General features: G+C 35.5%; 1 long non-coding RNA gene across 1 annotated transcript; it reads left to right on the forward strand.

Moving 5' to 3' along the window:
* The first annotated feature begins 5089 nt into the window (after positions 1–5089).
* Positions 5090–7458, forward strand: LOC142617939 (uncharacterized). Its single transcript, XR_012841113.1, has 3 exons — positions 5090–5178; positions 5279–5352; positions 6616–7458. It is a non-coding gene; the product is annotated as an uncharacterized LOC142617939 (long non-coding RNA).
* Positions 7459–25559: the final 18101 nt, after the last annotated feature.

Consider the following 25559-nt stretch of genomic DNA (forward strand, 5'->3'; position numbering starts at 1 on the left):
CATTCCTAAATGATTGAGGGAATTATAGGGTGGGAAGTTAAATCCTAAGGTGTCGCACCTGGATCTCCCCACTCAACTGGGCAGTGGGGGCCGTCGTGCTAGTTGCCTGAGACGATGAGGTAGTCATCCTTCATGCCTTTATTAGACTTGGGTAAACAGGAGATTAACCTAACTACACTAGAACGGGATTTGATGTAATAACCTATATTTTTAAGTTTATGGCACTCGTACATGAAAACAATGTCGTGCCAGGTAAGGTTGAGACCTATCTGCTCGTTTAGAGCGTCGACGCTACCCAAAACTCGAAAAACGTTGGGAGCACATTGATCGGGACACAACCGGTGGTTGCGGAGGTACTCCTTGGTTACGGGTTTCATTGGGAGGGTCATTCCACCTGCTACGAAGGCGACCATTGGGATAATGACCTCTTCGGTTTTCCTAGAACCGGCCACGGCTTCTGCCGGGCAGTATCTTAAACCTACGTCGCTGGGAATGCGATACTTGGCCCTAAAGCCTTCCATCCCAGCGGCGGTATCAACTAGACACATAAACTTTCCCATCAGAAAGGAACGAAAGACTAAGTTCTAAGAAGGAAAACGGTTAGAAGGGGAGCCGAGGACAGGATCCGAGGAGAATGGGTTAAAGAAAGAGGAGTAATCACTTACAAATTCTAAGTTGTGCGAATTTCCACAGATTTGTGCAGACAAAAGGTGATTACTGATGTTTGATGGGATTATCCTCTAAAGAAATAAATGAAGGCCCAGGTTCCCGAAGCGTCAAGACGTGCGGGAAGGGCATCGAAATTACATTTGTCCCGCCCAAATTTTCATGGAGTAACAAGGGCCGTTGGATGTTCATCTCACTGTTGAACGTGGGGGACAAGGCGTAACTTATGGTAATAAATGCGCGCGTTTTTGAAAATAAAACCGCCAAGTGGCATCCTCTGGAACGCGAAACGGTCTTCACACGCGTGGTTATTTACAAAACCTGTGGAGAAAGTTCTTGTTGGATCAAAACCCTATTTTTCTCCTCAGATGGTGAAAAATAGAGTTTTGAGGGGCTATTGTGGGGAGTAAAAAGACCCAAGTGGGCATATGAGCCTTTGGGCTGTAGCAAGGAGGGCCGACCTGCTCTTAAGCTAAGAATCTGTTAGTACTGCAAATTGGTCCATACGCCGAGGGTCCGAGGATACAGCCGAGGGCGAGCTTCTCCTCGGACAGGTCCAAGAGAACTCAGAGCTTCATCATGAAGGTCAAGGCACAACTCTGGAAAGACTAATGGTTAAAGGGGGAAACCCTGAACCTTCGAGGTACACCGGTGTTAGAAAAATACCAAAAGCAAAGGCTGCCACATCCACATTAAAGACTCTGCACCTACCTCTCTGGCCGCATTAATGGGGAAGTGACCCTTGAACAGTAGAACTGAAATTTCTGGTCACTATTCAAAGGCACTAAGAAAGGAAATATCTAGGAGGGAGTGGGTTGGAGCAACACGTGGATAAAGCATCAGGAAAAGAAGTATTTAAGGGGGATGAATGCCAAAGAAAAGGGGGGCTGGAACTAAGAAAAAAATTAAGAATTGTGTCCTTTAAGAAAGAAAGAGAAATAATACAGAAGTAGTCCTCGGCTCACGTCCGAGGAGGTCTATTTGCAATTATCATTTATTATTTACAAGTGTTTGTAACTCTTAGCCTGTTATCAAGTTCTCATTACCTCTAACCTAGATTTCGAGCTCACACTCTACAAATTTTATTGTTTAAGGCTCATTGGGCCTGAGCCCGTAATTGTCTTTGGGTCCAGGTGTAATTGTGCACTTACAATTGGCGCCGTCTGTAGGAAGTCTAGTCTAGAAGGAGTGGGGATACTATGGCAGGCCTGGGTTCTCACCATGCAGAGTCACAGGGATCACAACCGGAGGATCTTTTCGAGCGTCTTGAGCGTCGAAGGGATCGTGAGGAAAGTGTCCATACAGAATACCCCGGGGCTAGCCATACTCATGGTGGGGATAGCACCACCCATGAGGATGGTGCTAATCCCAAGAAAAAAAAATACGACTCCACTAGCTCCTCAATTCCCCGCCGTTCGATCAGATCGCATTGTCGAAACCCTAAATCTTCGATCCAGATTCGCACAATGTCTTGGGGATTAGGCTGGAAGCGACCTTCGGAGATCTTCCACCTCGCTCTGAGCTACAACAATGAAGAGCTCATGGAGAGTCCTGGCCGCGTGTCTTCGTCTTCCTCCACTTCGTCGTCGTCGTCGATGATGATGGGCTTGGTGTCGCAATCGTCTTCGACGTCGTCGATAGTGGCGCAAGATCAGGAGCTAGGGTTTCGGATCGAGTTGGAGTGGTTGGCTGGGGACAATGAGGAGTAGGTGGCTCTCAGGCTTCAGTCGCCAGCTAGTTCCGATGATGGGCGGGGTCAAATTTGGGTTTGTGTTGGGTTGACAAGAAAAATCAGTTGCTAGGTTTGTGTTTGTTGCTTTTGTGTTTGGTTGACAAGGAAGATCTAAGCACCAAGATAGAGGGAGAAAGAAGAAAAAGAGGAAGAAAGAAAGAAGACTAAATAAAGAAAGGGAGGCGGAGAAACTGAGAGAAAGATCTGGAGAAGAAGAAGAAAAAGAAACTAGCACAAACATAACAAAACTAAAGTTCCACTATTTTTTTTTAATTATGTTTTTTTTGTTTTTTCTAATTTTTAAAATTGATAAATTTATATTTGAAGGTCAGATGCTGATGTGGAAGCTGACGTGAATGCTGATGTAGCATTTTTTAATATTATTTTAATGAATATGTCAGCATTTACTGTGCCAACAGTGCACTCCATTTGTCACTTCAGCTATTGCCGTTGGTTGAGTGACGGAAAGGACCTAATATCAAGTCTTAATTCGTTTAGGGACTAAAAGTGGTAAAAATAAAATGTGGGGACCAAAATAGAAAAAAGTGCAAAATGTAGGGACTAAAAGTGCATTTACGCCATTATTTTATTAACATTACCCCATCTCTCTTTCTTTCATTCTCTTAATCTCCTTCCTCAACTCTCTGCCTCTCTCATATCCCAAACTCATACACTCACACATAGAGGCGAGGAGATCCGACGAAAACGGCTGCAAATATTATGGCGGTGAATCCAACAATAACTGCGGAAACTCCGAGATATATCGGCGGCAACTCCAATGGTTGGGTTTTGATTTGTTTTGGGTTTTTCTAATGAGTTTTCTGGTAGTTTGGTTTTAATTTGTTTTGGGTTTTTCTAATGGGTTTTCCAGCGGTTTGGTTTTGATTTGTTTTTGGTTTGGATTGATTTTGAGTTGAGTTTAGGATGGGTTTTTCAGTGGGTTTGGGTTGATTTTAAGTTGGGTTTGGGATGGGTCTTCTGACGGGTTTGAATTGATTTTGGTTTGGATTGATATTTAGTTGAGTTTGAAATTGATTTTCGATGGTTGTGTTTGGGTTTTCAACCGTTAAAGTGGGTTGTGGTAGTGGAGGTTGGTAGTGTTGGATTGAGGTGGTGTTGGTGGTGGTTGGGTGGTGCTGGTGGTTATTGGTGATTGGCTCAACTCAACTGGTGACGTGTTGGCTCGCTTTTTCCAAGCAAAGAGTTGAGTCGCTGGGCTTGGGCAAAAGCTCTGGGTCAGATGAGAGCAGAGGTAAGAGACTGGGGAAAGGGAGAGAGAGACTTATGAGAGCAAATGTGAGAGAAAAAAATTAATAAAATAAGAATATACACAACTATAGTAACCGTGCAAATATGCACGGTTACAATAGCAAATGTGTATATTTGCACAATAATAAAAGGACTAATGCGGTGCAAATTTAAGAGATATTGTGTAAATTTTGCATCTTTTTCTATTTTACACAACTTTACACCCACTGATGTTGTGCATTTATGCACAATTTTACACCCACTAATGATGGTTTTTTTTTTGTGCTTAAAATGTGTAAAATAAAAAATGGACTACCTTTTGTATTTTGCAAGATTATGCACATTGTAATGCGGTTGCTTTAGAAGTACATAATAGCTTTAATTTTTTAACTGTGTTAATTTGAATTTTCAAGTCTTTGACAGCAACAAGCAAACAATTGCTTTATCCTTCAAACGACTATTTAGTAGGGCTAAGCATTGTCTGGATAGGGGTTAGGTCCATCACCCTCTATCACTTATGCATTGCAATGTGGGTGAGTTGTGGCATAATAGTTAATACTTGTAGAGTGACCATTGTGCTTATAATCTATATTTCTAATTAAGTATCTGGTTCTCGACACTATTTGCATGGATCTGCAGTAGGGATACTAGGGTCTCGTTTGGTACGCAAGTTTAAATATATGTTTTTATTTTTTAAATAACATCACACGTGTTTTTACACACTTTTTCATTTACATGTATTTTAAAAAAAAAAAACTGAAAATTATTATTTAAACACACTTACCAAATAGACCCTAGTTAGTAGGTACTCTTTTAAAAAAAATACTATATATATCTTGTTTGGATATAATTCCATTTTTTTTTCTTCGGCGTCGACAAATCACCCCATATCTTTCTTTCTGATTTTCTCTCTTTAAATTAAGTTCCTTAATCTATTTATCTAGTCTCTCTCTTCGTCATCCAATCACTCCCATATGTCAATTTTTTTCTTGAATAAGTCTTGTAATGCGTAAAGTGGCATAACTCACTCGTAGTTATGATTGGTGAAAAAATTGTGGTCGGTCTACACGGAAATATTTCTCCACCGCTTCAACTTATCACATGGATCAATTGTGGTATTTATTGTGTCAGTTTACGTAGTATTACAAGGATTCTCTTTCTTCTGATCAACCCTGTCCTGTGTCTTCGACAAGATTGAATTTTGCAGCACGCAAAGCTTCTGACGCCTACTGTCCCAGCACGTGATGATGCGGAAAGGAGAGAGCAGCTTTCTGGATGATTTCTCCAAGAAATAAAAGAGAGCCAAAAGAAACACAAATGAAATCCAACGGCCAAGCATCAATAAGAGAGCCAATAGCGTGAGAGTCCAGGGATTGATGCTTCTCTTTCTTTCTCTATAAATTCGTCACCAACCCCAACAGGTCTCATTTACTCTCTGACCGGTCTCTCTCTTCTAATCTTCGTTTTCTTTCTGTTTTCTCATGACATCCAGTAATATTGCAGAGGTTTCAAAATGGGGTCTGAGCAAGAAGGTAATAATAATAATAATTGGATTTTTAATTGTTATTTTGGTGAACCTTCTTTTATTTTTTGTAACTGACTTGGATATTTTGTTTTATTTTTACGGTGAAGATCTCCTCCTCAAGTGCCAACTAGCTACTAAGAGGTGCAGATCGTATGTTGGAATGGGAGGATTTGGTAAGAAGGTAAACGAACATGAACTTTCATTTTTTTTTTTTAAAGTTAAAAATGAAACCTGGGAATTTATTAAATAAAATTAGTCAATGTTAGCTAAGAGAACAGAATAAAGACTCCATCTACCACTAATATATTTACTAGGGGAAAATGGGCCATTAGGCATAGATGCTGAAGAATATAGTTAGTAGGCTTCGGTAGGAAAGTATATAAAATACTAACATCTCGACTCTTAGAAAGTCGATTTTCAACAAGTAAATTGAGTTTTTAAGACTCGATTTTCATGTTCTGATTAAATCTGATGTGGCCGTTTTTTACGTGGTGGCCATTTGAAAATCGAGTTTTTTAGAGTCTGTTTTTAAAAAGGAAAATCGAGTCTCTGAGACTCGATTTGCAATGTTTGGTTCACTTTAATCCAGGTGGTTAGGGCAGCTGCTTTTTATCACACAATACCTATTTTTTGGGGTTTGCTGTTTGCCACACTAAAAAATTCAGCAGCTCTCACTCTCTCTCTCTCTCACTCTCATACAAAACTTCAAATCAAACTCACCTTCCATTTACACATTCTCATGTCAAGTTAGGTTTTATACACTCTCTCTAGTTGTTAGTTTTTTTTTTTTAAATAATTGTTATTTACATATATGTAATGTTAGGGTTTTTTTTTTAGTAGTTGTTAGTTACATATATGTAATGTTAGGTTTTTTATGGGTATGTATCATGAGTTTTTTTGTTTGGTTTGTTATTTTTTTTTTTTTTTTTTGATAGAATGATTTTAAGATTTGTGTGTTTAGTTTTATTTATTTTTTTATTTGAGTATGATTAATGATTTTTTTTTTTTTTTAGAAACAAATGGTAATGATTGAGTATATATGCTAATGTGGGGTTTGTACATGCATATAATGTAACAAGTTAGTGTATATATGCCAGACTTTTTTTTTAATTTTATTTTATAAGAAGTAAAAAATATTTAAGATATATTTGTATTGTTAGGCTTTTATCATGGCTATTTTTGTTGTTTGGTTTAATATTTTTCATTATTTTTTTGTTAGAATGATTTGAAATTTTGTAGTGGGGGTAAGTGTTATCTTTAGTTTTTTTATTTGTTTGAGTATGAAATAATAATGATTGAGTGTGTTTGTATGTGATGTGGAGTGAGTATATGCAAATGTGGAGTGTGTTTGATGTAAGAAGTTGTAATTTTTGTACTTTGAGTACATAAAAATGATTTGTAATTGTGTTAAAATATGTCACTAACATACTCTTGACTCTAATAGGTTCACAATTTCTGAAGAATATTGACATAAATGAATACTACGGTGGACCTCTTTTCAATCCTGAACAGATTGACGGATTCGCATTTCAAGGGCCGGGTATCGAATGCTATTACATGATAATACGTTGTAAGTTGAAGACATTGAATGATTTGAAGATGAAAATAATGAAAGAACTGAGTTTGAGCCCTACTTGTTATGACATAAATATTATTTATCGTTACCTACAAGAAGTCCTTCATAAACGGATAAATTACAAGTACATGACGATCAAAGAAGATAAGCATGTAAATGTCATGTTTAATAGGATCCATAAAATGTCCTAAGTAAATGCTGTTGAGTTGTACGTAAGTTCCGAGCCGCTCGCAGAAGTTGATGTCGAGGCGTTGCAACAAACAACTATATCTTTGCAATTTATAGCCTTAGACGATAGATGCACTACAATGGGAGGTTACACATTCCCATCTCAAGATTATGCTGCCAATACTGGTGAAACACTTCAACCTCAAGACGATGGATGCACTACAATGTGATCATTACTACATAAAGACCAGTTTTTCACTTTCATTGTTCCTTCTTGATTTTTCCCAAATGATCTAAATTAAGCATATTTTTAATGAATTTTTTTTGTAAATTAAATTAAGTTTACTCCATTTAGTCTCTGTCATTTGGATATCCTATATTTTCTCTACCATTTTATGTAGTTTTCTCAGTTCACATATCCTGTTTCAGTGACAATTTATATGTATTTGTAATGGAGCCTTAACATTGCACATCATAATTTTTTGCCTATGATTTATTACTTCATCTTCCTCAATTTTGAGCTTGATTGACCTTTTTTTTTAATTTCTTTTAAGAGCAAAGTAATGAAAATCCATCAAAAGAAAAAGTGCCAAAGGGAATTCTAGTACATGGTGAGGTATACAAAGGAGAAGCCCAATGGTATGAGCTGTGTAAGTCTCCTTGAGATAATAATAGGCCGTATTGCCTTATTGTAGTGCATGAATACACGAGTTAGCTTAATGGCAGTGTGATAGTGGCTTTGCATAGGCAATGGTTTATGGTCATGGCTTGGCAGGTTGCAAGCCATGCATGTATTGTGGGCAACAAGTGCAGTAGGATAAACCATAGTAGTCTTGTGTGGATTTAGTATTGGGTAGGTTGTCATGCAGCGTGTAGGCTATGTGACTGCTGCCTGAGTGTAGCATGATGGTTTAGTGTACATGAAATTGGGTTGTGGTTTGCATGGCCAAGAAAGGTCGAATTTGCATATGGGTGGTGATGTGTGGTTAGACTAGAACATGGCACTGGCACATGGTGGTGCATAGACAAAGGATGCGTGTTGGCAAAGTTTTGGGGCTGCCACGGAAGAGCAAGGTCTGTACTGGGCTGAACATGTGCATAGGTTGGTAATGTGTTTAACAGGTGGCAATAGCATGTTGTGCCAGTCATCAAGCGATGGCATGCAATGTGAACTTTTTTGATGTGCTAATAGCAGGGTAAAAGCTCCAAGACAACAGGGTTGTTTGTCTCGAAGACTGCTCCTGTGATTTGGTAGCAAGTCAAGGGACAGTTATTTCCTGCACATAATAAACATATGTTGTTGGGGGTGTCGACAACATGTAAGGTTATGTTTGAGGCAAAAACCAGAGTGTTCATTGTGGGGAAACATTGTAATACTCTTTGGGTTAGTAAGCATTGGTAGTTGTCATTAGGCTAAGGGAGGTTTTGGTGAGGAAAAGCTTTTAGTGTTTCATTTGTGCTTTGAGTCAAAAGTATGGGTCCCTTTAGCAAAATTATGCACTGAATATTTAATGTAACAGATTTTCTCTTTTACATTATCAGTTTTTGTTGTTGTTGTTGTTGTTGTTGTTGTTGAGTTCATGTCAGTTTAAGGAACAATAGCCTTTTTATTTTTTTATTTTTATTTTTATGGCAAAGTGGCTGTGAATAAAATGTTTTCGCTGACACTCGCAGTTTATTAGGCCTAGCTTTTGACTGCTTTAACGTACTTTTTAGGGACGATTACATGTTGGCAGTGTATATGGTGGTAAAGACAGTTTACGGCTTGAAGAAGATCTAGATATAACTGCTGAACTCAGATGCCACTTAAAGTTGTTGACACTATGTTGGCATTTTTCAAAAAAGCCATTTCCTGTGTTTTTAAAGGAGATTGGTTATTCTGCAGACTGGTTTCCTGTGTTTTTAACTATATGCAAACGATTTATTTTTTTGGTTGGGGGTGGGGTGGAGAGATCACAGTGACTAGTAGATCAACAGCTATTGGCTGGGGCATAGTTAACAGCTATTTATTTCCTGTGTCATCAACACTTTACAATGGTATACATAGGGTGATTTTTGGGGTTGATAAGTATTTCTTACATGGAAGATCAACAGCTATTGGCTGGGGCATACTTAATTTTGAAGCACAATTTATGTTGCTTATAGACTGTGACCTGAATTTTCTCTGTTTTCTTTTCTTCTGCAGATTTTAAAGCCAGCGTTTACAATTCTAGTGGACCACAACATGAAATGTTTTATCTTAGTGATTCGTGGGACACATAGTATCAAGGATACTTTGACGGCGGCAACTGGAGCTGTCGCACCATTCCACCTCCGGATCACTCAAACAACCTCTTTATTAAACCAATCAAAGAAGCATCTTTTATTTTCTCTTCAATAAACAAACACAACTTATTTACATGCCTATCATCAAACCTTTCTCTATCAAACGTGACACTAAATAAAATCAATCATAATTTTCGAAACAGAGTACCACACGAAACAATCAAATCAATTATAATTTTTGAACAAAAACCACAAACCCACATGAAAAAATCACACAATTAAGAAAAACATACCTGAGAACTGAGTGAGAGTGGAGAGTGGAGAGGGTGCTTGAGAGTGGAGACTGAGTGAGTGAGTGAGTGACAACTCAGGGGGCGAGTGAGAGAGGAGCGAGCATGAGAGGGTGTCTGACAGAGAGTGGAGAGAGGTCTGGGCAAGAGTGAAAGGGTGGAGAGGGCGAGAGCGTGAGAGGGTGAGCGACAGAGAGTGGAGAGAGGCGCGAGAGGTCTGGGCGAGAGTGAGGGTGAGTGACAGAGAGTGGAGAGAGGCGCGAGAGGTCTGGGCAAGAGGCTAGACTTGGCTTAAATTTGAAAAACCCCTATTAGAAATCAAGTCTCAAAGACTCGGTTTCTAGGTGGCTCAACTAGCTTCCACGTGTCGTAAACGTCACGTGGAAACCAAGTATTTAAGAGTCGATATATAAATCGACTCTTACAAACTCGATTTTCACGTGAAAAATCGCCACATCAGATCTGAACAACCCATGGAAATCGACTATCTAAGTGTCGATTTATAGCCTTAAAATTGACTCTCTAAGAGTCGAGATGTTAGTATTCCGTTTACTTTCGCATCGAAACCTACTAACTATATTCTTTAGCCATTATGGCTAATTGCCCATTTTCTCCTATTTACTATGATTAGCTAGGTTATGAGCAACATAATTATCAAGTCGTTGCACATGAGAAAAAGAAATACAGTAATACGCTATACATATGATTTGAGTTTATTATTTGTATAATAATTATATCTAGAGTTTGTGACCTGCTTCACTTTTGGTATTTTCTCTTTGGGTAATTTTCTTTCCCCAAAATAAACCTACTCTCCTCTCTCACCCACACAGGTTCTGACCACCTCCAATGTTTTGATAGAATTTTCAAGGACTCATGCATTTACATTTTTAATTTTATGCTGGTTTGAAATTAGACTACTACCCAATTTCTATTTGCCAAATTGTAAGTAAAAGTTGTCATGTATATCTTAGATTTCGCTGTTTGCTTTTGTTTCAAGTTCAATGGGGATTATGATATATATATTATGTTTACCAACCATTTCTTTGAAATTCTCTCTTTAGTTGAAAAATTTATGGTGCCCTTTATTAGATGCATATGGTTGACCTAAATAGTTGATTGGGATCTATAGTTGATCTCAGGTGGCTAAGACTCTGTCAGTGTTGGTGTATGTATAAAAAATATATTTTGGGTTAGATTTATGTTGGATATGGTGTTCTAAAATTTGCAAACTTTTAAGTATTATATGTATTTGATTAAGTATATTTTAAATGTTTCCAAAATTTGATTTCTTGTTACTTGCTTAGAGAAATCACGAAAATCAAAGAAAATACAAAGGAAGAAAGGGACGAAGAACTAAGGTAGTCAACAAAGGACAACTAAAATACAAAAATCAAACTTAAAACATGAAGTAGGAAGCTACGGGAAAGTAAAAATGGTGAATGATAATAAGGACGGAGAATGGTTACAAGACGAACACGCTGACTGGATAATAAGAAGATCATAGAAGTTTATTAATGGCATATATTGTTAAAACACTATAGAAAATAACTACAAAATATGGAATAAAGCATAGAACAAGGTACAACAAACTGATGGATATTATTATATTGAACAAGTTTTTTATAGGACTGGAAGACATGAACTGCAAAATATTACACAAACTGGCTGACTCTCTTAAACTCTTAAGCTACTCTATTTTCTAAAACCTCTACCGAACTAAGGATACAAACGACCTATTCATAGGCAAATATTTTACAAAATGACAAAATAATTTACAATGAAGAAATGTGAATTTTGACTTCGTTTTTTACAGTTGTCGAAGATTTGTGATGATGCAGTGCCAGTTGTTTTCTGAATGGGCAGGAATTATTCTTTTGCAGAATTCTTTATTGACAATGGGAATTATGGATTTGAGGAAAAGGACGAAGCATTATGCATGAAAATAGTTGAAGTCTTGAAGAAGGTGGGTCGACAATGAAGAAAGGAAAGCTAAGACAAAAGTGGGTCCAAAAGTGGGTCCTGCAATTTTTTTTTCCATATATTTTTTGTACATATCTATCTTTTATCATCTCTTCCTTGGAACTATTCTTCATCAATATCTGCATCTGGATCATGGTTATGGTAATAAGGATCATCAAAGTCAAAGGACTAGGCATTTTCCAATGGTGTTGATGGGGTCATTGCTGTCGGCAAACATCTGGGTCTGCTGGCACAATGTCTGGAAGGATTCCTTGATTGAGGGATTTTGCCATTGTGAGTGAATAGTGATAGGATATCCAAGATACGTCCGTGTGTCTGTGAATAGTACCATCAGTGTTTGTTACCCAATGTACTTCTGGAGGGTGGACAATTACTTCTGCTTGAACATTATTTTTGGAGTTCAGCTTAGCTACTAGACATGCTGAAGTAATTTTGTGACCAAAACGGGGGTGAGCTGTTTTGTGATACTTGAACCATTGACCATTATGAGCATCATTTTTCAAAATTTCATGTCAAAATTTGTAAAAATATTTATTTTCATCAAAGAAAGTGTATGAGTAGAATCGTGGTTCAAAATGAATGCACAAGTGGTACTCATTGAGTAAGTACCACATGTAAAGGTAATGCGCAACATTCCAATATGTTATCCAAAATGCAAATGGGGTTTTCCATGGTTGCTCAATATCTGGGAAAATGGCAAAGAAATGGCTTTGGTGTTATTTGAGATAATCATGTAGGATTCGAATGATTCTTTTGGATCTGGTTTGGAGGGTCAGGGTTTTTATTTGATCTTTTATGTCTGGGGGAAGGGTTTCTATCATGTTTATGATATCATTAGAGGATGAGGTAGAAGGGTCAGAGGATGAAGAAGGGCCTGAGGATGAGGATGAGGATGGATCTGTTATTGGGTATACACATAAGGGTGGTGGAATTATTGTGGTATGGAGGACTGGAGGCTTTCTGGAAAGGTAGTCAGTGATAAGGTTATCTGTACCTTTGATGTGTTTGACTTGAAATGACCATTGTGAAAATCAATTTGACCATCTGAGTAACTAGAGATGGGGGAACGTTTTTATTTTGAACTAGAGCATTTTTAGGAAGGAAGACATCCATTTCTACAAGAAAATTGTGACTAAGGAGGTGAAACTGGAACTTTTCAATACCATGTTTAACTGCCAGAATTTTTTTGAAAGTAGAATGATAATGGAGTTCTGAAGGCTTGAATGCACCACTTTTGTATCCACAAATATTTCTTTTTCCATCAATTTCTTCAAAGAGAGCTGCTGCCCAATACTCATCACTTGCATTTGTCTATAGAATTCTTTTTCTTGTTCCTAGGATCTGCAAAGGGGGAAGTTTTTCTGCTAATTTTTTCAACTGTTGAACTGCTTCTGTATGAATTGAATTTCATGCTGGAGGAGATTTTTTCAACAACTTGGACAAACAATCTCTGTGTTTGAAAATTTTTGGGATGAAATCTGACATGTAGTTAACAATTCCAAGAAACTGCTGGATCTGTTTGGTGCTGGTGAGTGTATCTGAAAATTCATTGAAAGAGACTGCTATGTGAGGCTGCAGAGTGTACTTTCCATCTGAAATGTTTACTCCCAAGAAATCAATAGAGGATACTCCTATGACCATTTTCTTTTCTGAAAGCATTATCCCTTGAGCTTTCATTAAATTGTAGAATTCAGTAAGCAATTTTTCATGAGATTCTGCATCTTTTGAGAATAAGAGGATATCATCTACATAAATCAGTGCATTTGACAACAGTGGTTGGAAAAGTGTTACCATTGCCTTTTGGAATTGGGATGGAACATTTTTTAGGCCGAAAGGCATTACTGTCCATTGATAATGGTGGTCTGGAATGCAAAATGCTGTCTTGTATCTTTCTTCTGGATGGATTCCAAGTTGCCAAAATCCTGCTTTGAGATCAAACTTTGAAAACACTTTTGCATTGGAAAGATGCTGGAAAAGAGCACTTTTGTTTGGCAGTGGAAACTTGTCATCAGCAAGGAAATGATTAAGATCTTGATAGTTAATTACCAATCTAAGCTTTCCTCGAACTTGTTCTGCATGCTTGTTAACATAGAAGGCTTCACGTGCCCATGGAGAAGTTGTGGATTCAATGAGGTTTTCTGAGAGAAGGGTAGCTAACTCCTGCTTAGCTAGGGACAAGTGTTCTGGATTCATACCTCTATGACTAGCTTTTGTAGGGTTAACATCTTCATTCTTTTTGAAGGGAAGGGTTATGAAAAAGGCTGGGTTTTTCCACAGAGGATTTGGGTTTTTGAGAAGGAATTCTGAGTGGGTGGCTGCACAACATTCATTGATAATCTGGGCTTTCAAGGAGTCAAAAGGGTTTATTGAGAACAAATGTGGTACCTGGGTCCATGTGAGAAGGTGTTGTTTATGCAAGAGGCCTTTTGAAGACCATCTGAGGCTGGGTATTTGGTGAAGGAGGTCAAATCCTATGAGGAGGTCTCTGCCTGTGAGGGGGGATCCAAGGACTTGGTGTTTGATGGTAAGGGTTGAAAATATTCTAATGTGAATGGGTTTACTTTTCTGGATAATCAAGAATGTTTCTCCAGTGATAGCTTTGTTCGATACAGGAGCAGCAACAACAATCCTCCATCCTAAGATTTTACCAGAAGATTTTTGGTTACCCCATCATCAGATGTTCAGAGCAGCCAATGGTCCAAACCCGATATCATCATTTCTCAGAACTTTAATTCTTCAAGAACCAAACCCTTCCCCCAGACATAAAAGACCAAATCAAAACCCTGACCCTCCAAGCGCACAGATCTTTACCAAGTTTGTTGCAAGACTTATAGGAAGATTGAGACAATGGTGGATCAATCTTGGAGAATACAGGCAAGGACAAGCAGCACAATGTAATACTTTAGAAGATTTTTTCATAATCATTTATAAAGAATTACTTTGGCTACCCCATCATTAGATGTTCAGCCAATGAAGAAACATTTCTGATTACCCAAAACAAGTAAGCCTATTCACGTGCGAATTTTTCCAACCCTTACCATTAGACACCAGGTTATGGACTGCTGTCTAATGTATGTATTATGTACTTATATAAAAAAAAATTAAAAAAAAAAAATTATGTACTTGAATGTGTAGTACTTTAAATGTTGCCACACTAGAGAAAACTCACTATTTTATTCTATTCCTTTCTATTCTTTTATTATCTATCCATTCCATTTCATTATGTCTTTTTAAAAACTCTGACATGGTATTATGTGTTTGGAATAGATATTATGCTAGCTAAGGATGTTGCTCCAGTATATTATTTTAGTGACCTCATACTTAAAAAAAAGGTTATTGCATCGTGTTGTGCTCTATTTACTATCATATTCCATTAATATATGGCTGTTAATTTTAGATTTGGCACACTCAAGTTGAATTCTACCGTGTTTATGATTCTTCATGTAATCTTATAGCATACTTCTATGTGGATCCATATGCTCGACCACTCCAAAAAGAGAATGGTGCTTGGACGGTAGTGGTTTTTGATTGAAGTATGTTATGTGACGTGATGGATGCTTTGTTAGGTTGCCAATTGCCCACCTAGTGTACAATCTAATACCACCAATGCCACCAATGGGGAATATACCATCCCTACTTACATTTGAGGAGGTTGGTAAACCTAATTATCCTAGCTTTTAGTTGTGGTACAATAATTTATAATTTCTAAGATTGTAAAAATAATGGAAATTTTTGGATTGTTGGGGTTTTGAAGTTTTAAATATATTTGTTGTCAGATTCATTAATGAACTTTTGTCAGGTCGTGACTGTGTTCTATGAATTTGGTCATGCACTTCAACATATGCTGACCAAGCAAGATGAGGGTTTAGTTTTTGGTGTACATGGGATAGAGTGGGACGCTGTTGAATTATCTTCTCTGTCCATGGAAAAATGGTGTTATCACAAGTAAATTTGTCTTCATAGATTCTTAGCTTTGGTAATGAACGATCAAAAAAAAAAAAGGCTTGAGAGTTACGACAAACGCCCCAAATTTAAATGTCATTTTAGGGTCATCAACATTTTGTATACAAATGTTCTTACACTTCAGTTTTGGTGTGATATATGTTGACGTAAATCTAGAGACTATAAACTGCCCCCAAAGGTTTTTGAAGGCTTGTTATTTGGTGCAACTTTCATGGGTTTTCTTTTTGAGATTAAATTGGGTCAGGAGCTGGCGTAAAAGGGGTGTTTTACGCCAGCTAATCCTGACCTGACACATCAGCCAATAATAAAAAAATATTTTTCCTCTCCCTCTCCTCTTTCCATCTCCCTTACTTTTCCAGAAATATTGAAGGCATGAAACAACGTTGAAGGAGCCACTGCCTCTCTTTTCTTCATATTTCCCTCTCTTCTGCAAAATCCTCTGAAAGCCTGCAAATTTTATTAAAAAATCCCAGCAAAGGAGCTGTTCACGCACCCAAACTAACCATCAATGGAACTCACAAAAAAATACAGTGAGAAACCCATGCCACAAACTCAGATCCACCCAAAAAAAAAATCAACCCAGTAATTTCTACATTCTTTTCATTTGGCCCCTTTAATACCTTTTGGCCTAAAAAAAGCAAATGAGAAAAAACCAATTGGCATATTTACAACCCCGTTACTCCCCAAGCCAAAATTACCAAATCAATTTTCACAAAAAAGCCATTAAAAGAACAAATGGGTCTCTCGCTCTTTCTTTCTTTCTATCTACATATGACTAAATGCACGGATCTGTGGCGTTAAACCCTCATTGTTTTGAGATAAAACCAGGTTTTTTGAAGTGGGTTTCCTTTATTTCCTCAACCCATTTTAGGAAAATTAAGGCTTTTGCATTTGTTTACTGCTGATATGGTTCTGGTGTGTGTTTTTCTTGTTCCAATCAGAAAGAGCAAATGGGTCTCTGCAAGAAAGTTTCTTGCTTTTTGCTAATGGATGGGTCTGTGGATCTATGGATTGGAAAAAACCTCATTTTTTAAAGCTTAAAACTTGTTTTAGTGAAGTGGGTTTTTATAAATTTTTGTGAATATTAATTGGCATTGGAGAGAAAGAAAAATCAAGGCTTCTTTGTTGAAGGAGAGAAATGATTCAGTTGTTGTTCTTGGTTTTGTTTGCTGAGGGTGTTTTGGCATTTCTTCTATTGGTCAAGATTGGGCCTTTGAGAGAGCTTGTGATAAAGAGTTTGGATCAGCTGAAGATTGGGAAAGGTCCTGCCACTGTGAAAACTATAGCTGGTACCATGTCTGTGATTCTACTATCAAGCCTTATGAGCATTGTTAAGATCCAGAACAAGGGTGTAAAGCTTGGAACCATGTCACCCATGGATCAGGTTCTATGGAGGACCCATTTGCTTGAGGCTTCACTCATGGTTATGTCTTCTATTTTTTCCTTCTGTGATTTCTTGTTTGTATGTCTTCTATCTTTCTTGAAGTAAAATTGCTAGTTGAAACTGCTGAGATTTTTTTATAAAATTTGCAGGCTTTCCGAGGATTTTGCAGAAGAGAGGAAGATATGAAGAAGAGAGGTTGTGGCTCCTTCATCGTTGTTTCAAGCCTTCAATGTTTCTGGAAAGTGAGGGAGATGGGAAGAGGAGAGAGGGAGAGAAAAAATGTTTTTTTAATTATTTGCTGACGTGTCAGGTCAGGATTGGCTGGCGTAAAGCACCCCTTTTACGCCAGCTCCTGACCCAATTTAATCTCTTTGTTTTTACTATTAGTAGTCAGAGCTCCATAACATTTTGAAAAAGCTGCTTATTTCTTGCTACATTTTATATATATGTGTGTGTATGTGTGTGTATTGATGAGAAATTATTACATTTTATATTGGGAGTGATCTTTATGCCTTGCAACATGATGAGATTGTGAAATAGGCTATGAAAGAAATGAGGTACAACATGCTGAGATTGTGAAACAGGCTATGAAAGAATTGAGGTACAAATTTCGAGAGACGAATCTTCCTTTTAGAGGCCGCAATGTGGCAAGAGAGACGAACCTTGCCGTTTCGCTTGATGACTATTGTGGAATCTTTTTTTTTTCTAGATTTCTCTTATTGGATGTTCATAATGACACGTTGCATCCAGGTATTTAAAAAATTTAAATGAAAGAACATTCATTAAAGGAATTGGAATTGTTGAAGCAAATTAGAAAATCTTTACTAGAGGATCCGCTCAAGCTGTCCTCCTTAGGGTCTTTCACGGGTAAATAAACCTCTTCAGAGTCTTCACAGGTACAGAAACGGAGGAAAAAGAAAAAGTCTTCACATGAACAGAAACAGAGGAAGAAGTCATAATTAGCATTTTGAAAACTTTTGATTTTAAAGATGAAAGCCTTTCATTTTTGTTTTCTCGTTTCTCATTTAACTTTTTTTCCCCGTATTGATGAAGGTAGCAGTTGACATCTGTAAAGTAAAACTATCCCAATTTTTTTTTTAAGGATATGGGATTTCCTAAGATAAAGGTCTTGTAATTTTGTATCCCAATTAGTTTAGACTTTCTGACACAACAGCAAAACATTTTATATATTGTTGAGGATAGTCATGCATGCTTTTTACCAAGTGGGTCGTTAAAGCGGTTGAATTTGTGTGGAATTCCTAAAGGTTTAGTGCCACAGGATGTAGTTGTTACTTGTTATGGTTTGTCCTGGTTGATGGAATTGCATATTGTACAGCACCTCGCAAGCAAGGCCCACACCCTTGGGTTTAAAGGGTTAACTCCACTCATGGTGGTTAGCCTCTCTCTCTCTCTCTCTCTCTCTCTCTCTCTCTCTCTCTCTCTCTCTCTCTCTCTATATATATATATAGTTACGCATTTTTTAAATCATTCAACGATTTAAAAAAAAAGACTTATTAATGCTATCATTTTATATTTATTTTTAAACTCAAAAAAATTTATAACGTAGCTATTGCTTTTAGTGTCTATGAGACTTCTTTTTTTCTTTTGAATTAGTATTATTATTTTTCACTTACTCTATTATGAAATTCATACTAATTTTTCCACAAAAATAGCAGATTTAAAACTACTAATATGGCCAAAAAAAAAGTTAGCTCTAAAAAATAGCACAAAATAACAATGAAATATGTGTACTTTTTTTCACTATTGAAATTTAAAAAATTGCCGCATATCACACCAAAAAAGAAAAAAAAGTGAATATGTTTCAATCTTATTTTGTGCTATTTTTTAGACGTAGTTTTATTTTTTTGGCCATATTAGTAGTTTTAAATTTGCTATTTTTGTGGAAAAATAAGTGTAAATTTCAAATTAAAATAAGTGAAAAATAATAATATGAATCTAAAAAAAAAGAGTGAGGCTAGTTTATTTTAATAAGAAACTGTGGGTGGGATTTTTTCAAAGAAAATGGGGTAGTTTAGTTTTATTATTTTTTACCGAACTTAAGATAGGTGTTTTTTTAATAGAAAACCGTATTGGGTTTTTTTAGAAGGTGGTATGGTTTTTTTAGGAGAAAGTAGGGGCTGTGGAGAGTTTTTATTTTTTCACTTTTTTTTTGTTAGTAGTCCTATTTTGTAGATTATATATATATATATATATATATATATATATATATATATATAATTTTTATTTTGAAAATCTTATTTATAAGTGAATAAAGAAATTTAAAAATTACTAGGAGAGGTCTTATTTTTTGGATAATGTTTAAGTGGGAGTTAAAGTTGTATTTTTACAGGATTGTCTTTTGATTTTATCTGTACTTAAACATAAGGCTGTAGGGGTATTTTTGAACTAAAAAATGAGGAATTTAAACAGGGAAGCTCTTTAAATAGTAGTATAGAGATTATATATATATATATAATTTTTATTTTGAAAATCTAATTTATAAGTGGATAAAGAAATTTAATAATTACAAGGAAAGTGGTCTTATTTTTTAGGCAATATTTTAGTGGGAGTTAAAGTTGCATTTTTACAAGATTGTCCTTTAGTTTTGTCTGTACTTAAATATAAGGTTGTAGGGGCATTTTTGAACTAAAAAATGAGGAATCCAAATAGGGGAAGCCCTTTAAATAGTAGTATAGATACGTAGAGAAAAAAATGTATATATTTTCTGTTTGGATTCTTATTTTTTATACCCAAAATATCCCACATTCTACTCACTAATAGGTTTTAAACTAATGAGGATAAAAATGTAAAATAAAATCCCAAATCTTTAACCATCCATTAACCCCACGTTTGTTATAGTAAAAGAACTAGATTCAGGTTTGTTTAGGATTCATTTATTTTGCTGAAATTGAAATTTTGTTATTGAAAGTACTGTAAATAAATATAAAAGTTAACTGAAATAGTATAGTAAGACTTATGAATAGTATCAAAAAGTGAGACTCATGAATAGTATCAAAAAGTGTAGTGAGACTTATGAATAGTAATAAAAATAAGTTGACTTTTATAATTTGAAGCGCACACTCAATTTTGCTTCTCCATCCTTCCCCTCCTCCTTTTTAGGCAAAAGCAAAAAGAAGGCAGGATGGTTATCTCAATCTATGCCAATCTAATTGCTTCTCTTTTAGGTTCTAATATTTTTGACCGTTTCTTATCTTACTAATAATTACCACTCTAATTTACTCTTTCATATTTCAGGAGCTAAACAATGCAAATACATAGGCCAATTTGTGGTAAATAAAATCTATTTTTGTTTTTTCCTTCAAATTCTGAGTTTAACTAAATGCTAATTGAATTTTGATTTTAGGCATAGAGTTGTTCCTCTACTGATATTAACTACAGGAAAAAAAAATTTCCCTAGAAATGCAAGGTATTTACATATATGTCCACTTTTATCTAATCTTGGCCTTATTTAAGTTTTAACTTTGAAGTGAATTTTTGTTTCATATTAATAATCAAATTCTACGTTGATTTGTTCATTTATGTGTTGGTATTTTTATGTTATATGTAAAGCAGAAACTAATACTTTGATGTAATTATGGACACACTGAGTGCACACAAATCGTTTGTCATACTAAAACAACATCAACCAAGCATTAGTCCCAAGATTTTGGGGTCAACTATAGACTAAGAAATATGGACATGGACCACACGGTGATATGTTGATTCTTAAAAGAAATTAAGATATGATACAGTAGGAATATAGTAATTAAATCAATTAATATATTTAGGTGTATTTTATCTTTATTTTAAGAATAAGGATTTTGGAGTGTCCGTGCTTCTTGGGCTATAGATCTTTAGAGGGTCAACCATGTATTATTTTCTGCCATTCTAAATTGTTTGTCTTAATTTTTTTTTCTACTTTTGAATTGATGCTATGTGTTTTAAGGGCTCAAATTGATGATGAAGAAACAACAATGATGAACATTATCAGGTATAATGGTTGGGTACACTCTCAAACATGATTTGGTTAGGTCACCATTAAAACGGTAAGTAGATGATGATGGTGAATCCCTTATCTACATCTCTCATTGTTTAGGTTTTTCTTACTCACTATCAATTTTAAATAAATTTTTACTTAAAACTTTGAAGAAACATTTAATGTATTTTGCTAAACTTTGAAGAAATATTCAATGATTTTTGCAACAAGAATCAATTGTGCTGATATGACGAATCAGCTTTGGCGTCATTGTCTCCATCTGATGAATCAGTACCTAGCGGCTCTAGAAAGAAGAAGTCCAAGTGATCACTGCCATGTTCATGCAATACCAAAACACCATTGTTTATGCTAGAAAGGGTATGATTAATTTGAAAATTTTACATGCTTTTGATATTATTGGAATCATGGTCAGTGACTTAGGCTTGAGTTATGTTTATGAGAAATTCTATTTACATCATGTATAGAAAGTAATTTGTTCAAGGAAAAGTTATAAAGTAAATGCATAATATATTCATAAGGTAATTGCAAAGAACAAAGTCGGGCGTGATATTAGGAGGCAATTTCTCATATTTTATCTGTGGTAAATTAGCTCCTTGATTTAAGCATTGAGGCTGAGAATTTGGCTTTTGTTTTTGCCATATTGGAATTGAGGCATGGGTTGTAAGTGTGCTTCATTACTTAATATACATTTTTCTTCTTCTAATTTATTTGAGATATTTGAATTGCCAATTATGTTGCTCGTATGTTTTTGAAGTGACACGGTTATATATATATTTGTTCAAGGAAAAGTTATAAAGTAAATGCATAATATATTCCTAAGGTAATTGCAAAGAACAAAGTCGAGCGTGATATTAGGAGCCAATTTGTCAAGCTTTATCTGTGGTAAATTAGCTCCTTGATTTAAGCATTGAGGCTGAGAATTTGGCTTCTGTTTTGCCATATTGGAATTGAGGCATGGGCTGCAAGTGTGCTTCATTACTTAATATACGTTTTTCTTCTTCTAATTTATTTGTGATATTTGAATTGTCAATTATGTTGCTCTTTATATGTTTTTGAAGTGACGTGGTTATATATATATATATCTTTTATAGGATTTTGATGCCCTTCAAACTTCAGTGTGAAGCTTAGAAAGATTAATGGGTTTAAGACTTTCTGTCAAATTTATTTACTCTCATTGTGACTTGAAATGTGTGAGATCATTAGTATGATAGAATAACTTACACAAAAAAACCAACAATAGAGAAGACCAATTATACAAAAAAATCAACAATTTACTAACTTCCTCCTTTCCTTGCCTATTTTTTGTGTGAATATTTATCTTTCAAGTGGTTTGTTCTTTAAAATGGAATAAAAAATTCAATGATTGAAGTGTGTGTAAGGGCCAATCTCACTTGATTATTTAGCAAAAAAAGAATGTCGGTCTTACTTAACTTTATTCAATGTGAGTTTAATCTTTGTGCAATTAGGGTCAAGGACTTATCATCTGTGCAAAATGAACAATGTTGTATGTTGAATCATTGAGATGAAAAATATAGCATTTTTATTTTTGTTCAATATTGTCTAATAGTTGCTTCTTCTTTTCTCCGGTAATGATTTAAACAATAATTCACTAAGTGGGGGCACAACTAAGTAAACGGAAAATAAGAGATTTTATTAATCGTCCAATTTCTTATAGGGGTGTACCTCTCCATTACTGCCTTTGGAAGGAGAAGAAAACATTTTTTTATTGATCATAATTATATTTGAGAAGATGTCTAATAGAATGTTGTCTTTATGTAGTGCTTTTGGAAGGAGAGAAATGCTAGGAAACAGAGTCTGCAACAACGTTGAAACAGATGAAAATTTTTCCTATTCTCAGGCAAATCATGGTCCTAATGGAAGCTTCAAAGTCTAAGAAAGGCAAATGGATTGGTGTTTCATTTCAGTGTAAGAATTTGAAGAAGTTGCAATATGTTCATGGGCTATCAAAGTCAAAAAGTGCATATGAAGACTACTGCTATATTGTTATCTTTGAGGGTTCTCCCTATCAAAGTCATGAGATGAGATAGTATTATAGTTATGACAACTAGCAAAGAGGTAGCCAATCCAACTCAAGAGACTAAACCAAGATGGCAAGACAAGGTGGTGCAAAAGCTCAAAATATGGAAGAATAACCTATCAAGCTTTTTTGGCCATTTCCTATCTAATAGAGGAAGAGAGAGAATTTGCAGAGCAAGCTTCTTTATTTTTTATTCTATATATATTTTTTGGACTTAGGTTTCGTGTAAGGTCTTTATTTTGTCTGATAGATGTTTGTTGTACTCCCTTTGGCATATTTTTAAATTAGTACAAACTGTTGAAACATATACTATAAATGACCTATATTACTTTTCAATGTTGCTGTGTCAAGGCCTTAGACCTTCACTTGGTATCAATTTGGTGGGCAGCAGGTGTTTGTTGAAAGTTGTGAGTATTGGCACTTGGCAGCTAAGTTGTAAATGTTGTTAGTGGAACCTGAGTTTAATCAAGCACCATGGTCTTCTCTTTTGGTTCTTTGGGCGTCTCTTCAAGTCTTAATCCTTTGTTGACACGCTCTTGCACTTCTGTTCTTAACAGTTGGTTTGTCCCCGCTTCTCTTTCTATATTTGCATTCTGTAGGAATTTTGTTTCATTCTTGATTTCTCCATCTCCATGTAAATGATTTTTAATTTTGATATTTGGCTCAAATGGTTATGATTGGTAGGAATAATTGTATTTGGTGAGTGAGTGATTAGCTTCTCAGATCTTATTGTCAAATTAGATGCAATAAATTTTATGGTGATGACCTTAGTTTTTCATTTTGAGTTTTGATGCCAGGAGTCATGTGGGTAAAACAAAGTACCTGAAGTAGTTGAGGTCTCAAGGGATATACATGATTCTAAAGAGAATTTACCATCTATCAATTTCAATGTCAAGATTCTAAATTGCAAGTATAGGTGCACAATCCAAACTCCCTATGAATTTGTAACAATGATTGTAGTTTGTCAACCAAATATGTTGTGAGAGATTGTAATGGAACTTGAAATTTTACTTTAACTTTTAATTACAATTGCATTTTTGGTCCATATATTGGTTTTTTTAAAAATATATTTTAAACTATTTCTGTTTTTACTATTATACTCAATTCATCTTTATTTAATTGTCCTATTGTTTGAGACTTCCTGTTACAGAAAGCACACAAATTTGAAATTCATACTTAAATTTAAGACCCTTGTTAGGAAAAAAAATTCTATTGATTAATTAATCACTAGCCTCTTAATTCTTTTTGGTAAAGATTAAAAATTTACATCCATTATAAATTATATGCGTGCTCAGAGGCTCTTTTTTTTTTTTGGTAAAGATTACAAATTTACATCTATTATAATTTAAGATTACTATATTTTCCGATCACAAAAATATCTAGACATGTGATGAAAAAATTATTTCACCCATAAACGCACGTTTGTGGGTGTAATGAGTGTTAAGCGTTTTTGTTGGTGACATTAATGATGGGCTCAAATGAAAACTAGTAAGAATTGACTATATCAACAATATATAAAAGTACTATAAAATAATTTGTGGCTATAACATTATTCATATATAATATGCCTCGATTTCATAGATAGTGCATAAAGCAAAACTTACATACAATACTTAAGTATTATTCCTTAGAATTCCCTTCTTAAAATTCAGGTTTGTGATTTTTTTCTCATGAAATGGAAGTGTATTTTTAGTTAAATACTATTACATAACTGAATATTAAGAACGGAACATAAGGAGCAACACCTAATTACTGTAACTAAGATAGAATAATAATAAGCTTATTGTGCAAAATGCACATTGACATAGGCCATCTAGAAATCTTGTATTAAGGGTGTATTTGTGTAAGTTGTTGCAAAATAGTGTTTTGGGTTTAAAATAGCGTTGGTTAAAAAACCATGAGAGATTGTTGTTACAAAATGGAATTTTGAGTTTTCAAAACTCGTTTTTAGGCTCCCAAAACGCTTGACTAAATGGACCCTAAAATTACTTTTCTTGCTATCTATAGGCACATCAATTATTAGTAGTGATAAAATAAAAATAAAAAGGAGAAACAGAAGGGGAAAACAAAGTGCTAAGAAAAGGAGAAACAAAAAGGGAAGTTTCCCATCAGCCAGCTAATCAGACCCAGTACAAACCTTTTGCTAAGGGACCACAGAGCAAGAACACGAGGGCAATATGTGCAAACCTTTTGTTCAGTCCCCACGAAACTTCCACACTTCTAGGAAAAATATAAAACTACAAGGTCCCTCAACCTGACACCAAACTCTTCTTTTTAACACTTCATTTGAGTAGGGAGGAAGAAAGCCACAGGGAACAAAACAAAAAGGAAACAAGACAAAAGCTAGAGGTCTTAGACTCATCATGTATTATTAAATACTAGTTAGTCTCAACTATAAACATGGGAACATGGTTCATTGGTTCCACGTATTATGCCATAGAACAGTGAAGAAGCATTCATCATGGTGTGCACACATGTAAAGGAAATGGAGATCTTATCTTTGATGGCTACATTTGGACCATCATATTATTTTGTGGAACTTGACTTGTATCATCAACATAAGCAATTAGAAAAATCAACTCATAATCAAGCAAATCCAAAATCAAGCCAAACCCACCAGAAAACCCAACTCAAAACCAATCAAAACTCACAGGAAAACCCAACTCAAAAACAGCCTAAATCCACTAAGAAACCCAACTCAAAATCAATTCAAACCTACCGGAAAAG

Source organism: Castanea sativa, chromosome 11 (assembly GCF_040712315.1).
Source record: "Castanea sativa cultivar Marrone di Chiusa Pesio chromosome 11, ASM4071231v1".
In the NCBI taxonomy this organism is placed as follows: domain Eukaryota; kingdom Viridiplantae; phylum Streptophyta; class Magnoliopsida; order Fagales; family Fagaceae; genus Castanea; species Castanea sativa.